This window comes from Eptatretus burgeri, chromosome 7 (assembly GCF_056783735.1).
Source record: "Eptatretus burgeri isolate ZD-2024b chromosome 7, Ebu_testis_v1, whole genome shotgun sequence".
NCBI classification, from domain to species: domain Eukaryota; kingdom Metazoa; phylum Chordata; class Myxini; order Myxiniformes; family Myxinidae; genus Eptatretus; species Eptatretus burgeri.
This window is the reverse complement of record NC_140967.1, coordinates 30,587,467-30,603,902: the sequence shown is the minus strand read 5'-3', so window position 1 is coordinate 30,603,902 and position 16,436 is coordinate 30,587,467. Positions and strand designations below refer to the sequence as shown.

Sequence of the window (16,436 nt, the reverse complement as noted above, 5' to 3'; positions counted from 1 at the left end):
GATTTACTCGTACCACCCCCATGCCCACCCCTCCCCCCACTATTTTATTTGTGTGCAAAAAATATAGTGTGAATATGTCAACACATGGAGAATGATTTGTCTTGCATCATCTCTTTGACAATTATTTTAGCTGTGTGTTTTAGTTGGGCTTCAACACACTGATTGTTTACTGCAGCATTTTGAGTACTTGGACTGAACTCAATACTCTTTGTAGTGAACTCAAGACTCTTTTGGGATAGACTCTTGAGTCATAAGCTCTGGCATTAAGCCCATATCTGTCAATCTAGCCAGTGCATGTTGATGGTGGAATGTCAGGATCTGCCATCAGGGAAGAATTCCAAACACACAATGGTAATTAGGATTCTTGATCTGCTGTTGCAGCATGGTAGTAAGCTTTGATTTGGTTGAGGTTTTCTGCAGAACATTTGCTTCTCAACATATCTATGTCATGCGTATCAGACTTTGGCTGATATAGCTTAAAGACATATTTTATGCACATTCTTTTCAAAGAATTGCCAAAGTCAGTAAGATCCTCAAACTTCTTTTTGTTTTCCTTCAACATTCCCAAGTAATTTTTTCAATCACTTTCCTTTGAAGGAACTTTGGATATCACAGCCTGTTTGTGCATGAAATGATAGTAAAAGAGAGCACAGATCAGCATCAATGATGTCAGAAATGTAACACGTTTTCTCCTCGCTTCCATTTTTGAAGCAGAGCTGAATGCGCAGTTGAGAAAAGTATGTTGAAAGCATCATCGCAGCAGTTTCAGGTGTCCAAACTATTGCGTCTGCAACGTTATGACTCTTCTTGGAATCAATGATATGTTGAAGCAGTCTCGTAACTGCTTCCTACTGGGTTGAATAGAGGTTTTCAAGTTTCTGGATACTTTCTTTGGATAAGAGCCTCTTTCATGATCATTGAAACCATCAGCTAGCACCAGTTTTTGAGATTCATGAAGTGTACCATGTGGCGAACATAGTCATTGGATAAAAACAGTAGTCATACAGGTTGTCTATATTGATTGTAGGCATCATGAGTCGAAGATAAGAGCTGAAAGATTGGCTACTAAACTATAGAAGATAATGATTACAGATAATTCTGGAGGGTGGTAAGTAGAGAAACATCCAAACACACTCCGCTTACCTCAACTGATGTGGGGGCCTCGGGACCAGCTGATTTTGTTGCCATGTGGCAAGACCATTTCAGTTCTTTGTTGAATTCTGTGTAGAGCGACAAGCACAAGTTGATTGTCATGGAATCACTATGGTCCACTAATTACTGATAATGACGATGTTTCTGTCATAACAAATGAAATTGTTGCTCTTGTGAGAGATATGAAATGTGGCAAATCTGGAGGGACTTACGGACTATCTGCGGAGCATTTAAAATTTGCTGATGCTCGGCTAGTTGAGCTCCTCAGTCTTCTCATAAGTGCTATGCTTGTTCATGCTGTTATGTGCCTCAAGCCCTTACCACTGTTATTTTTGTACCCCGAGTGAAAAGTCAGGCTGGTGTTCTCTCCAGTAAGGACTTGTATCTCATTGCTCTTGCTACCATGTTATCAAAAGTACTTGAGTGTGTTTCTAGCCAGCTATGCCAACATAAGTATTTGTGATAACCAGTTTGGTTTTCAAAAGGGTCACTCCACTGATTTAGCTTTGTTTGTGTTGAAGCAAGTTGTTGATTTTTATGCTACACAGGGAAGTCCTCTATTTACCAGGCGTAGTGGCGTGCGCCTGTAATCCGGCTACTCGGAGGCTTGGGTTGGAGGATCGCTCGAGGACGGGAGCTCTGCGCTGGGCCGTGCTATGAGAGGGTGTAGAGCAGCCCGGAAACATGGCGAAACCCAATCCTTATCCCTGTGTCGAAAGAGGCGACCAGGGTTGTGTCTGGAAGGGCATCCGGCGTAAAACCTGTGCCTAAAATCACTATGCGGATCACAACGGATGATCCGCTGTGACGACCCCTAACGGGAGCAGCCGAAAGATGAACAACAACAGGGAAGTCCTGTATTTGTTTGCTTGTTTGGATGCGCAGAAGACTTTTGACAGAGTTAATCACTGGGTGCTGCTCAAAAAGTTGATGGAGCATGGTGTGTCTACATGCCTTGTACGTCTTTTGCAAGACTGGTTTGCAAATGTTTCTGCTTTGGTGAGGTTTCTGTTCTCCGATGCCTTCTGGGTGTCTAACGAGGTCAGACAGGGTGATGTCATGCATGTCCGCCTTTCTGTTTAACATGTGAAAAAGTTTGAATCGTGCAAAGGTTGCTTGGAAAGTGTCGAGGATGCCTGTGAATTTCATTTGTTATGCTGATGATAGGAGTTTAAGAGCTTCTTTTATGTTTGCCTTATGGATGTTATTGGAGATTTGTCAACACAGAGCTGCTGAATTTGATGTTGTGTATAATGCTGATAAATGAGTATGCATGGTGTTTCAGATTCGACAGGTTAGGTTTGACCACTTACCTGATTTTTACTTGTGTGGTGACCTATTTAAATATGTTGACAGGTATACATACATGCCTAGGTCATATCAATGACATGCGTGATGATCACGACATTAAGCGACAATATCGCTCCCTCTATGTGTGAGCAAATATGCTGCTTCATCGGCTTTTCATCTGCTTTTATAAAATTAGATATCGTTTGTTGAAATCCTTCTGTTGCAACCTGCATTGTTCAGCTTTGTGGAGCAATTTTTCTGAGTCACCCTTGCATAAAATCACTGTCTGCTTTAACAATGCCTTTCAATGGATGGTTGTTGGGCCTTACTACCTGGCAGAGCGCTTCCCAAACTTTTGTGAATCATAAGGTGATGTCTTTAAGAACTGCTTTGGAAGTCAGTGTGTATTTTTAGAAACCATGTCCTTCTCATTGACAAGCTTGTGAAATAATTCATTGTTGTTGGCCTTAGTGCTTCATCACTTGTGCAGAGGTGGAACAACCTCCTTTTTGTGTAATACTAATACTATACAGTGATGATTGATGTATGGACTTTGTGTCTGAAATAAAGGAGTATTATTTATTTATTTATTTTTTGGGGGGTGGATTTGACAGGAATTATTTCATATTTTTTGGGATACTTATTGCATTGAATGAATGCAATAAGTTCTCTTTTATTAGTCAAACTTTATAACAATATACACAATAAGTTCGTATTGTATATATACACAATAAGTTATTTATACCTTTATATGTATGTAATGGAAGTATAACATCGAGCTTAAAGTCCACTACCAAAGGACAGTATACAATAGTACAGGATGAAATACCTTGCTTGTAGAGCAACGAGGATGACAGTTTATCATTGGATCTTAAACCCGTCGGGAGTCAAACTGAGGCTCAACTACTCAAGGGCAGTTGTGCTATCTCTGAGATCCATTGGTCTCATGATTGCTATACAGCAGCATTTATTCTATGGGTCTCATAAAAAAAAATAATTTTTGTTACATATCACTCACGACACTGGCCAGCTGAAGTTTTTGCATCTCATGGACAAATTTGCATGCACACAGGTAATTTAATTGTCCCTTTTGTCATCCTACTCATGCGAGGTTTTCCGCTGCTTCACCTCAAGTTTGCCATTGGACAAAGAATGCGTAGAGGCACCTTGGCTGTCTGAAAAATCCATCCATCCCTGTCTTATTGGTTGTGTGAGTTGAGGCAGATTGTCAAACCAAAGTAGCTTCATGGGGTGTCCTGTATTTGCAATTCGTCATGATGGCGTTCTGTGCATATATTTTTTATTTCCACCGCTTCCCACCAAACAGGAACGTGCCGATGAATCGTGTTATGAAATTATGTATTTATAATACTGCTAGGACATAGTAAGGGTCAAAACCCTAGTAAATCTGGTTATTTACTGATGATCTGGTAAATCAAAGATTGATGGAGTCCAAATGAATATTTTATATCATGCGTGTACATGCATGCTTTTCATCACCTTCATGTTTTGAGATAAGTTTAAGGGATAAAGAAAAACTGGAGATCTGTCTTGCTTTCTGGCTGTCTTTGTAAAAAGCAGGGTTGAAATTAGTTTACCTTTTCGCCATATTGAAAACTCTAATAGAAAGAAGATTGAATAACAATGGCTTATTACAATATTATGCTAAAGCGTCTTATTTATATGTGTAAAAAATCTCGATCCTCTCTGAAGTGAGTTTGTCGATATGCTTGTGCAGTATACATATTGCACAAGCTCTGGTATACTTAACTTGGTGACAAGGTGCAGGATCAATGCCTATAATTGCCATTTTGTACGTCTGACTTCTGTTCCATATTCAAATGCACTTTGCTGCGGTGTGTGTGTGTGTGTGTGTGTTACACACATGCATGCAATAAAATTCTGTTAAACAAGCTCGAGCTGCCTGGATTATCAATAAATGCCAAAAGAGAGGTTTTCAACCTCAACAAGCTGAATACCTCTCAGGTTTATTCAGAGGGTTATCAATAGTTAATGCTACTCCATCCAACCAGCTCTGAAGATGGTAAAAATACCACCTCCTCAGATTTTGAGCTCTTTCCCAAAGTGGCGATTGGGGTGACTGCTGGAAGTATACAGTGACTTGGTTAATCAGAAATGATTTTTGTGAAAGAGATGGAAAAAATACATGTGAATGAAATAACACACAGACGCTCATACATTCAGACATACAAAGCATCCTTTCTTTGTACATTTCCAAGCCGAAGTGCTTCCACAGTCCTTTTCACGTCTTAACAAAAAGGCCAACATCCTTCAGGAAGCCAACCGCTGAGTGTACAACAAAACCTATGAATCCAACTTCCATTGCTGAAATCTCAATGGACCAATCCTTTTTTCATATTCTGCACGCAGAAACTCATAACAGTTTATATTTTCAAGCTCTACATCAATCCATTCTTCCCTCAGTACAGTTACTCGTAAATCAACTATGTTGATATTTTTTTGGGAGTTCGATGTTATTATCAGACAGAGTAGACCAAAGTTTGATTGCAAAAGATATCTGAAAGATAAACCCTGATAATTATTCAATGGGTACCTTCCAGGCTCCAAACCTGTTCATTTTTTTTCGTGAAAAGGACTTTGCTGAGGCTTTTCTCACTCCTTCACAAAACAATGAATCTTTGAGATCTCATCAATTTTTTTCATCTTCTATAACACTACTAACAATAGCATTCCAAACGACATCCTCGTGTTAATGCCACTGAAAATTCACGCAATATGCCTGAAGTTGTCACCGTACTTAAATATCCACCGACACTGGTTGGTGACAACAAAATTTCAAAGAGAGAACTTAAGATAAAAAATTTTTCTGTGTGGCCTCAGCTTGACAAATATCTGCTCAAAACAACCTGCTGATCGAACCAGGTGTTCCCAAAATACCAGCACACCTTTCTGCTTCAACATATTGCAGAAAACGTGTTTTTCTTCCTGGTGTTCTCCTACCAGGGCTTTGATGAAACGTCCCGTTACGTTTTTGTTTCCATATTACCAAAGTATGTTCCATTTGCAATCATAGCTTTATTTTCCCATTTGTATTGTCCCTAAAATGTTTGCGCTTAACTTCACACTCCACCTCAATAAATGACCAAGTGGAACTCCACTTCTGACCTGATTTTATACCTTTACCTCCCTCATGAAAGACTCAGGAGAATTATGAAGCATGCAATAAGATCTAACATTTGCTACTTTAAATTATTCTGCTTGTGATCTAACTGGGAGACACACTTTGACAATTTTACCATACAAGGTTACACTGTTATGAAAGAGCAAGGAGTATATGAAGCCATCCATTTGCTCAAACAAGCTACTGTTGCCGAATGGCAGAGACGTAACAAGAACAACAATGTGAAAGAAGCGACAACAACTACCCTGAGAGAAGTAGCTTGTGATTAATCATTCTCAAGGAAAGGCCGCTGGCGCCCCCTGCCATCAAAGTGTGAGAACCAAGAAAACTTATCTGCAGGTGGACGTGGCACAAATCAGACACAGTATTTTAGTTTGTCCTTCAAATTATTTGTGAAGAATACTTTTTTGCCTTATATTTTAAAGCTGCAACCTTTTATTTATGAATTTTTTCACAGCAACTAATAGTAATATATTTACACATCCTGTGATTGTGAAACAGACTTGATGGATGTAATAACCTTTTCTCGTTTTATTTATTTATTATCGTTGATGTTATGTTCAAGTCACATAAAAATAGCAGCTTAGTATGGCACATAAAAAAAAAAAAACATTGAATACCAAAACAACCTCAATGTCAAATGAAACATTTTTCGATCAATGACTTGTTATTCTACAGCAATATATTTGAAAAAGAAATTGCACTTTTTTTTTTTTTAAGACTCCTATATCAAGTTTCAACTCCTATATCCGATATCAAGTTTGCTTCTCCATTCATCTTGTCCAACCAGTGGTCCTCCCCTTCCACTCATTGTTCCCCACATCCCTTATTTGACCAACTCCCTCTATTTTGTTCCGCTTTTCCTTTTGTTCTGTTGTGTCCTGGTCGTTTGTGTTCTAGCTCTTCCACGAGCCTTAATTTGTATACAAAAAGGGCAACAGGCTCATTAATCCGCCCTCATTGTTTGGCAGTCGCATGCTACCTTTGAGCCTTTGAGTCCACAGTTAATTCCAATTGGAAACAAATCCGATAGGTATGGTGCCCTTTGTATCAATTACGAGCACGATGGGGCATTCCACCACAGAGAATGCTGTGAAGTTGGATAGCCTTCAAAATTAAAACTTTAATTATTGTATGCCATTTTGCCAGATTGGAAAAGAGTAGGGTATCACTGCATCTTTTTAGTTATTTATTCTGGAATGAAAAAAATAATTTTTGATAATATTTTGTGATGTACAACGTTGAGTTTATTTTTTAAGTAAAACACAAACGTTTAAGTACAAAAAACCCAAAACAAATAGATCTAATCATTGATTGAATGATCATTGTGATCATTAAACAAATTGAAGTGCAAAATTGCCCCAGGAATGCCAATGGCTGTATCACTTTTCAGCCTTTTTTGGTATTGTGAATTAACTTGATTCAGATTCTAGTAGGAAATGAATAGAGGGTTGACAATCCGATCACATTACAAGTGTGAGGCTCAATGAATTGTAAGCCTACAATGAGAGCTCTTTCTCTTCAATGAGCCTATATTTTGAGATGCTGTTTCTTCCATGATCCTTCCCATCTCTCTTCCCACAAAAGAATTTTTGCAGGGTGTATATTTGGATAAATTAGCTAAGGTGGTAACTTTTTTTTTACAGGGGGGGGGCAGTATGCAGACAGGACAATGCCAGGCAGCTATAGGTAAAGTAAATAGGGTTTTAGGTTGTATTCATAGAGGAATCAATTGTAAATCAAGAGATAGTTTTAACATTGTACAAGAATTTAGTGAGGTCCATATCTAGATTATGTGCAGTTTTTGGCACCACAACTCAGAAAGGACATAGCTGCCACCTGCCATAGAGAGGGTTCAGCGCAGGGCAAGTAGATTGATTCCGGCCCGAGCTCGACTCAGCAATGTGTGTGTGTGTATGTATATATATATATATATATATATATATATATGTATATATATGTATATATATATGTATGTATATATATATGTATGTATATATATATATATGTATGTATATATATATATGTATATATATGTATATATATATATATATATATATATATATATATATATATATATATATATATATATATATATATATATATATATATATATATATATATATATATATATATATATATATATATATATATATATATATATATATATATATATATATATATATATATATATGTATATATATATATATATATATATATATATATATATATATATATATATATATATATATATATATATATATATATATATATATATATATATATATATATATATATATATATATATATATATATATATATATATATATATATATATATATATATATATATATATATATATATATATATATATATATATATGTAGAGCCTGGTGTTGGCGCAGTGGTTAGGGCAGCGGCTTGGGATCCAAAAGGTTCTGAGTTCAATTCCCCTTGGCCACTGAATTAATACACCAGGGGGTTGACTCAACCTGTCATCCTTCCGAGGTCAGCGAAATGAGTACCATTGTACTGGGCCGGTGTATACCCCGGTTAAAAAATAGGTGTACCAGATCCCTGTGTCGTAAGAGGCGATCAGGGTTGCGTCAGGAAGGGCATCCGGTGTAAAACATGTGCCAAATCACGATGCGGATCATATGGATGATCTGCTGTGGCGACCCCTAACGGGAGCAGCCGAAAGAAGAAGAAGAAGAAGAAGAAGAAGAAGATATATCGTCGACCGAGAATTAACAGGGTCTATCTGACATTTCATTCAAATTTAGAAGTCCATGTAGAAGGGCAACAGAGGAAACTAAGTAAGATTATTTTATGTAACCTTTATATGTACCTGTTATGAAAATAAAATGTTATGAGATAGCGGCAATTCCACTTTGAATTTTTGATTTTATTTTTCTCAAACTTTAAAAAAGTGTAGTTGGACCCTGTTAATTCTCGGTCGACGATATATATATATATATATATATATATATATATATATATATATATATATATATATATATATTTATATTGTTACAGAAATGGCCCTTATTGGACTACTAAATATAGGATTAGCTCAGATCCCCCATTAAATGCATGTTTAGTTAGGTTGTATGGTAAAATGGACGTTACATGTGTGTTGGGAGGTGTAAGAGGCTGTTTTTATGTTTGTGTGGTGGTGATGGAACGAGAGCTCCCTCTTCTTCCTCCCCGCATCCTGGACGAGGCCCCGACCAGTCAGCTGAGAGGGTGTGGCCAAAAAGAGGAAGTGAAACTCAGAGGCCACGAGTGCCGAAAAGGAAAAGTGAAACTGAAGTACAAAAACTGCGGGTGGCTTCAAAGCGAGCGAACGAAGGCTTGCTTCGTAAAAGGGTTCAGTGGGTGTAAACAGTCGCTTTTGAGGCGTGTTCATGTTTCGAAGCGAGCAAACGTAAGAGAACGTAATGCCTGCACATAGAGTCTACCTTTTTGGGGCAGTGGGAGAGGCGGCCTACACGTCAAATCGGCGATCGACTCTTATGAGGAGGTGATTCTGCCATGAGAGAGACGGCAGCCAGCTTTGAGAGGTGAGCGTGGAAAAGGAAAGAAAACGTGATTCTACAGAGAAAGAAACTGAGAGGACGGAGTTGAGAAGTCGGGCTTGTAATGTCGTGGTAGAGGTGCGCCAAGGCAGACACGAGCGAGGGGATAGCACAACCCTGCTTTATTGCCACGAGCGAGAGTGTGAGCGTACGATGCCCGAAACTCCACTTTATTACGTACTCGATGCACTCTACAGCCACACGACCTACAGGCTCCACAGACCACAACGGCTACAACCACGCCTCAGGTGGCGCGCACTCATATCCCATGCAAGCCCGTGACCACGCCTCCACCACACTCCTCGCATCACGCCCTGCCCCCGCAGGCCCAGTACACCACAGGGCTTTGAGGCGGGAAGGCAAGAGAGGAAACGACGGAGCCTCTGATGGTCGCTGCTCACACCAACGGCTCGACACGTTTGCCGATCCGTTTGCTGGAGCCCGGCACCTCAATTTGGGCCTTGTCTGGTGCACAGGCTAGGCCTGGATTTGTATGCTGGACCTTGAGAGGGATCAGCTGAGGCCCATCGTCGACCTTTTTTTTGTATACCTTGTCGAGGCTCGTATGAGAGGTAAAACACAACGCACAGCAAGGGGGCATGAGACAAGAGGGGTGGGAGTGGGAGAGACAAAACAGTGGGGAACAGACACACTTGGAGTTCTGTGGAAGGGAGAGGGATGGGGAACATGGGGAAGAGAAGATGGACATTACAGGGACTTTCAGGAAGGAAAGAAGGGAATTGAAGGAAGTGGGCTTGGGTGGATTATCGGGGGTAGAAAAGATCGAGTATTTGGATGGGGGATGATAAGAGGTGGTGGTGAACAGCTGTTTTGAAAGCCTGGAGGAAATAATGGGAAAGAATAGAGTGAGGGAGTTTATTCCAAAGGTGAGAAAAAAAAGAGGAATGAAAGAGTGAAGGTGAGCAGTGATTCGTGATTTTGGTAGTTTTACCAGAAGGGGGTTGTTGGCAGACCTTGAGTCCTGTCGAAATGTGGTGGGGCCAAATCGCAGAGAGAGCGGGGGGGGGGGGCAAGGCTGGAGAGGAGACAGTAGAAGACAGAAAGACCACCGACCAACCTGCGGTGATAGAGTAAGAGGCCCAAAGACACAGCTTCATTGCGGGAGATGCCAATGATCCTAAATGCCCTGTTTTCGACAGAGTGAGGCCGAGAAAGGTGGGAGGCAGGAGCACCAGCCCAGAGGGGAGAGCAGTACTCCATCAGGCTACGGACAAAAGCTTTGTAAGTGGTCAGGAGCTCAAAGAGGGCCGAGGAAGGACTTTGCATGACGGAGGATTCCCAGTCGGCGACTGGCTTTGGAGGCGAGGTTGGAAATGTGACTTTCCCAGGAAAGGTCATGGCAGATAGTGAGACCCAGAAGCTTGAAAGAAAAGACTTCTTCCAGAGGATTGTTGAGAAAGTGGATGGGGGGGGGGTTCTAAACGGTCCTTTCGAAGAGACATAGTGAGATTTGTCTCGATTGAAAGACATGTTCCACATGTTGGACCAGTTTGTGGTTTTACCCAGATCTGCAGTGAGCGAAGAAGCTGCTGCTTGCCGGTCTGAGGGATGACAGATGGTACAGCAGAGGGTGGAGTCATCAGCAAAGAGATAGAGGATTTTCCAGAGAGTCGGAGAGATCATTGATGAAAACCAGAAAAAGAACAGGGCCCAGAACGCTACCTTGAGGAACTCCAGCCTGGACATGAAGAGGGGATGAAAGAACTCCATTTTGGGCCACACGTTGAATGCGACAGGAGAGGAAGTTTGCGAGCCATGAGTGGAGATTGCCTTGGATACCATGCGAAGAGAGTTTGGTGAGTAGGGCAGGGTGCCAGACTGTGTCAAAAGCACATGATATGTCCAGGGATACGGCTCGGATTTCCTGTCTGGCATTGAGGACCTCCATCCATTGATGGGGGAGCAGAAGCAGCATATCCAGCGTAGAGTAACCTGGTCTGAAACGAAATTGATGATCGGAAATCAAGCCATTGGAGAAGAGGAAGGATTTCATGTCTGAAGCGATGATGGATTCCATAACCTTGCTGATGATTGGGAGAAGGCCGATTGGTCTGTAGTTGCAGGGATCTGTTTTTGCACCTTTTTATGCAGGGCAGTGATGTTTGAAGATTTCCAAGCAGATGGCAGATGACCTTGAGCAAATGAGAGTGTGAATAGAACAGAGAGGGTGAGCAAGAGCAGAAGAGCAGGTTTTGAGGACACGTAGGCTGATGCCGTCTGGACCGGTTGCAGAATCTGAGTCGAGGTTTGAAAGCAAGCTCTCCACCTTGTTAGGAGAAAAGGACAGAATCCAGGGACAGTTGGGTGCGACTGGGTAAGGTGGGTAGAGAAAGTGATGGGTTTAAGACACAAGATTTAGCTGCAAACACCGAGTTTAGGCATTCAGCTTTTTCACGTGTGGTATCAGCAGTGCGGCCATTTGAGGTAAGGGAGGGGATGGAGGGGGAACATACACCAGAAACAGATTTGATTAAATGCCACCAGGATTTTGAGGAGGGAGTGGTTTGAGAGTTCAGACTTGAGATGAGAAAGATGTTGTTTTCTGGCTCCCCTGAGTGTAGATACACACTTGTTCGGAGCTATGTGGAAGGAACTGAGATTGCCCTCAGTTGGGTTTGCTTTCCATGAGGCAAAGGCAAGTCGTTTCAGACAACTGCCTCGCCACAAGCTTCAGGAAACCAAGGGAGGGAGGAAGGGTAGGACAACTGAAGACGAGAGGGGATAAATCTGTGCATGAGGGAGAGCAAGTTTCTTTGAAAGAATTCCCAGGATGAGTTGATGTTTGAGAAAGTAGTGATAGGAGACCAGTCTGTAAGTTTGATGGCTGCTCGGAGACCCTGCCAGTCGGCTTGAGTGAAATGCCAGACTCGACGGCGGTGAGGTGGTTCTCTGATAACAGCCAGAGAGATGTCCACTTTGACAAGGACGTGGTCAGAAGAACCGATTGGATCGGAGGAAGAGCAGCAGATATTGTCAGGAAAATGTCAAAATCAGATCCAGAAGAGATGGAGTACCATTGGTTGAGATCTGGGTCGGGAAGTTGACTGATTGAGTCAGTCCCAGTGAGTCGCAGAAAGCTTTTGCTGAGGTGCCATGACAGGTGAGAGAGGTACCCACACCTAGCCAACTGGTATGATGACAATTGAAGTCACCACATAAGAGGAAGAGAGAGAGAGTTTGGATGAGAAGATAGAAGATGGTCCATGTTTTCGGATAGTGAGGTGTAGATGGAGTTATCACTGTGAGGTGGACGGTACAGTACACATATAAACATGAGGTGGGAGTGGAGGGGAAGCCATAGCCAGAGGTATTCCTGGGGGTGTGGGGGAGTGAGAGCAGTGCATGGAGAGTAAGGAATGGAGTCTGATGAAGAGAGCAACACCTCCACCAGGACGAGGTTCAGGTCTGTCATACCGGAGGAGGGAGTAACCGGGGAGAGATACTTGGGAGTCAGACACGTCTTGGGAGAGGAAAGTTTCTGTTAGGCAGATTATGTCTGGTTTGTCAGTGGCAGCCTGTATGGAAAGATCTGAAAGGTTTGAGCGAAGGCCCCGGATATTTAAGGTCCACACTTTTAATGAAGAGGTAGGGGAGGAGGCTTTGGGTGCAGGGGGTGTGGGGGGGGAGGGTAGGACAAGGGACGAGGAGGGGGGGTAAAGAGGGTTGTTGAAAGTGTGGGGGATTGCAGAATAGCTTGGGGAGGGGTCAAATGAGGAGGTGGAGTGAAGAGATGGAGGTGAGAGGGCAGTGGAGGGAGGAAGCTTGGTGGTGAGAGGGGGGGCAACTTTGAGAAGGATGAGTGAGGGGGATGATAGGTGGGAGAAAGGTGAGGGGGAATTTTTGAGAGAGAGGTGAGAGGGAGGCTTGGAGGGAGAAGAGTGGGATGGTCGCTTTGAGAGTGAGAGTGAGGGGTGAGAGGGGTGAGAGGGGTGAGTTGCCACTGAAGTTGGAAAAAAATAATGGTTGATGGAAAGCGAACATTCATAGCAAACTGGGGTTTTTAAAAGTTTTAGGTCAGAGATGCGATTTAACACAATTCTTGATGGATGCAATAAAGGCGAATTCAGAGAATGGAGAGAAGAAACGCTGTAACAGTTGGATTGTTTTTTAGGCAAGGAATGAAGGAGAGGTCGAAATGAGAGCACTCTGTTAAAATAGCAGAAGAGTAGTGCATTATGAAACAGTAAAGAGTACCACATGTGTGAGAGAGGAAGATTAAGCATTATAAGATCGTTTTTGTTATCTATATATTAATACTGAAGGACCAATTTTGTGCTCCTCCCAACGGTCGCGTCACGTTTTTCTCGGTACTGTGACCTGGACTGAAAGAAACTTCGTACCTGTAAGAATGCATCGCACATAGTGGCAACAGTCAACTTTCAACACTGAAGCAGAATAAACACTTTTCTTTGAGTCGGGGGTGAGGAGTGAAGAGGTGGGGGATGAAGAGACGGGGCAGCAAGTGAAGAGGCGGGGGCGGGGGATGAAGAGACGGGGGCAGGGAGTGAAGAAGTGGGGGCAAGGTAAGCAAATTGAAAGCGGGAGACGGGGGGAAATGGGGCGGGGGATGAGTGGGCGGGGGCTGGGGTGAATTAGACGGGGTTGAGTGTGAGGGGGTGGACAGGGGTGCGGGGGTAAGTGGGGCGGGGAATCAAGAGACCGGGGGGTTGGGGAGTGAAGAGGCGGGGCGGGGAAGGGGTAAGCAAATTGAAGGTGGGGTGGGGGAAATGGGGTGGGGGCTGGGGTGAATTAGGCGGGGTTGAGTGAGGGGTGGACGACTGGGGAAAAGTGGGGCAGGGAATCGAGGCGGGGGCGGGGTAATTAAATTTTTTGGTTGGGGGTAAGCAAATTGAAGGCGGGGAGGGAATGGGGCAGGGGCGGGGGATGACTAGGCGGGGCAAGCACGCCCTGTCCAGTCCATGTCCCTCGAGTGTGGTTGAATGAACGGAATCCGTCTGTGATGGGGTTTCGGCTAGTTATTATTAATGTTTGAGTGTTTTCAACAAATTAGGTGATTGAAGTGTTGAAAAAAAAAAAAAAAAAAAAAAAAAAAAAAAAGGGGAAGATAAGAGGAAAAAGAAGAAGCAGAATCGGGAGAAGGTTAGCATATTGTTGTTGTTTTTTCATTTTTTTTTGAAATAAGAAAGACATTAGTTGAGAGAATGGGGGACATTAGGAAAGTGGAGAGGATAGAAATTGAAGGTAATGGGGAGAAAAAAACAAAAAAAAAACAAAAAAAAAACGATCGAACACCGAGGGGAACCGGTAGGCCTCAAGCCGAGGCCAAGGCCTAGGCCTCAAACACCCGGTAAGAACGTCGACAAAAAAAAAAAGCACGATTTTTGAAACAAAACCGAACTAGGAACACACAGTAACATGTAAGTGAGAAAATTAAAGTTAAAATGGGACAAATAACGACCGGAAACTTAACTTTGAGAACGTCAGCAGAGAGCCCCTAAGGAGACCTCTCATCACTCCAAACCTGGAACCGGAAGTGGAAGAACCGCAACAATATTATATATGTATATATATAATTTTTTTTTTTGCGGATCCGGGGTGGTGGGATTCTCACCTGACACTTGGCGCCACCCTCACCACTGCCGTCTCCGCTGTTTATAACGCCGCCTGACTCGGCACAGGCCTCGGGTCACGCATCTTCAATCGCGATACCAACGTAATCCTTGTACCTTACCAGTTGGGGAAATAGAACCCCGGTTACAGACTGGCAGAAAACGCTAGGCATCCGACACAATCAGTCTGTAACCATTTTGGTTTTATTTGCCAATCGAATGGATCGCTCCTCGACGCGACACAAATTAATCCATAGCGGCAACTTCATACGAACCAACCAGATTACTGGGGAACATGACAAGCAAAACATTCACGACAATGTTTTTATTAACAATCTTTAACGCGTTCTTAACGGGGGAACTATGGACTACAGGTTTCGAGGGGGTCCCTACTGAGATATGCCTGAAACAACGTACAGACAAAGACAGACAGACAGACAGCGTGCATACATACATACATGCATGACAAGACAGAGTACTTGGTGAGGTTACATGGACGAGAGAACAGCGTCAAAAGCATGAATGTCGCTCGTAACAAGCGGATGTCCACGGATTTGAGCCCCCAGCTCGAACGCGCCACGTGGCAAGATGGCGGCGCTGTACTCTTTCTTTTCCGCACCGCACGCGCTCTCCGCACGCTCTGACCCCGCGTAAGGTCGATGATGGGCCTCACCTGATCCCTCTCAAGGTCCACCATACAAATCCAGGCCAGGCCTGTGCACCAGACAAGGCCCAAATCAAGGCGCTGGGCTCCGGCAAGCGGATCGGCAAACGTGTCGAGCCGTTGGTGTGAGCAGGGACCGTCAGGGGCTCCGTCGTTTCCTCTCTTGCCTTCCCGCCTCAAAGCCAGACTTCTCAACTCCGTTCTCTCAGTTTCTTTCTGTAGAATCACCTTTTCTTTCATGTTCCACGCTCGCCTCTCAAAGCCGGCTGCTGTCTCTCATGGCAGAAACACCTCCTCATAAGAGTCGATCGCCGACTCGACGTGCAGGCAACCTCTCCCACTGCCCCAAAAATGCGGACTCGACGTGCAGGCAGGTTCAGCATCTCTCCAGGCAGATCCAACACTGTGCCTCCTTCGTTCGCTCGCTTCGAAAACACAAGCACGCCTCGAGAGTGACCGTTTCCACACACTGAACCTTTTTACGAAGCCTTCATTCTCTCGCTTTGAAGCCACCTCGAGCATGCTTCGAAAACCCGACTGTTTTCCAAACTCTGCACTCTTTCTCTCCAGTTTCGCTTTCATTCGCTTGCTTCGACACACGAGCACACCTCTCTCCGCTGAGCCGACAAACTCCTCCCCTTAGCTTCACTTCCTCTTTTTGGCCACACCTTCTCAGCCGACTGGGCGGGGCCTCGTCTGGGATGGGGAAGGAACAAGAGGGAGCTCTCACTCCACCACCACCGCACAAATAATAAAACAGCCTCTTAAACCTCCTGACACATGCAACGTCTGTTTTACCAAACAACCCAGCTAAACAGGCATTTAATGGGGGATCTGAGCTAATCCTATATTTAGTAGTCCAATAAGGGCCATTTCCGTAACAGTACCCCCACCTTTCTCCAGAGGCTCTCCCGAGCCTCCATCTGGGGCAGCCCATGGCAATGGCCCTGTCTAACGTACAGCACAGATCTCCCATTTACTCTAACCCACATGGGAAGC

At 43.3% G+C, this 16,436-nt stretch overlaps 1 pseudogene; it reads left to right on the top strand.

Moving 5' to 3' along the window:
• Window positions 1–1,715: 1,715 nt before the first annotated feature.
• On the top strand, window positions 1,716–1,856 carry LOC147022950 (signal recognition particle RNA; annotated as a pseudogene).
• The last annotated feature ends 14,580 nt before the right edge of the window (window positions 1,857–16,436 follow it).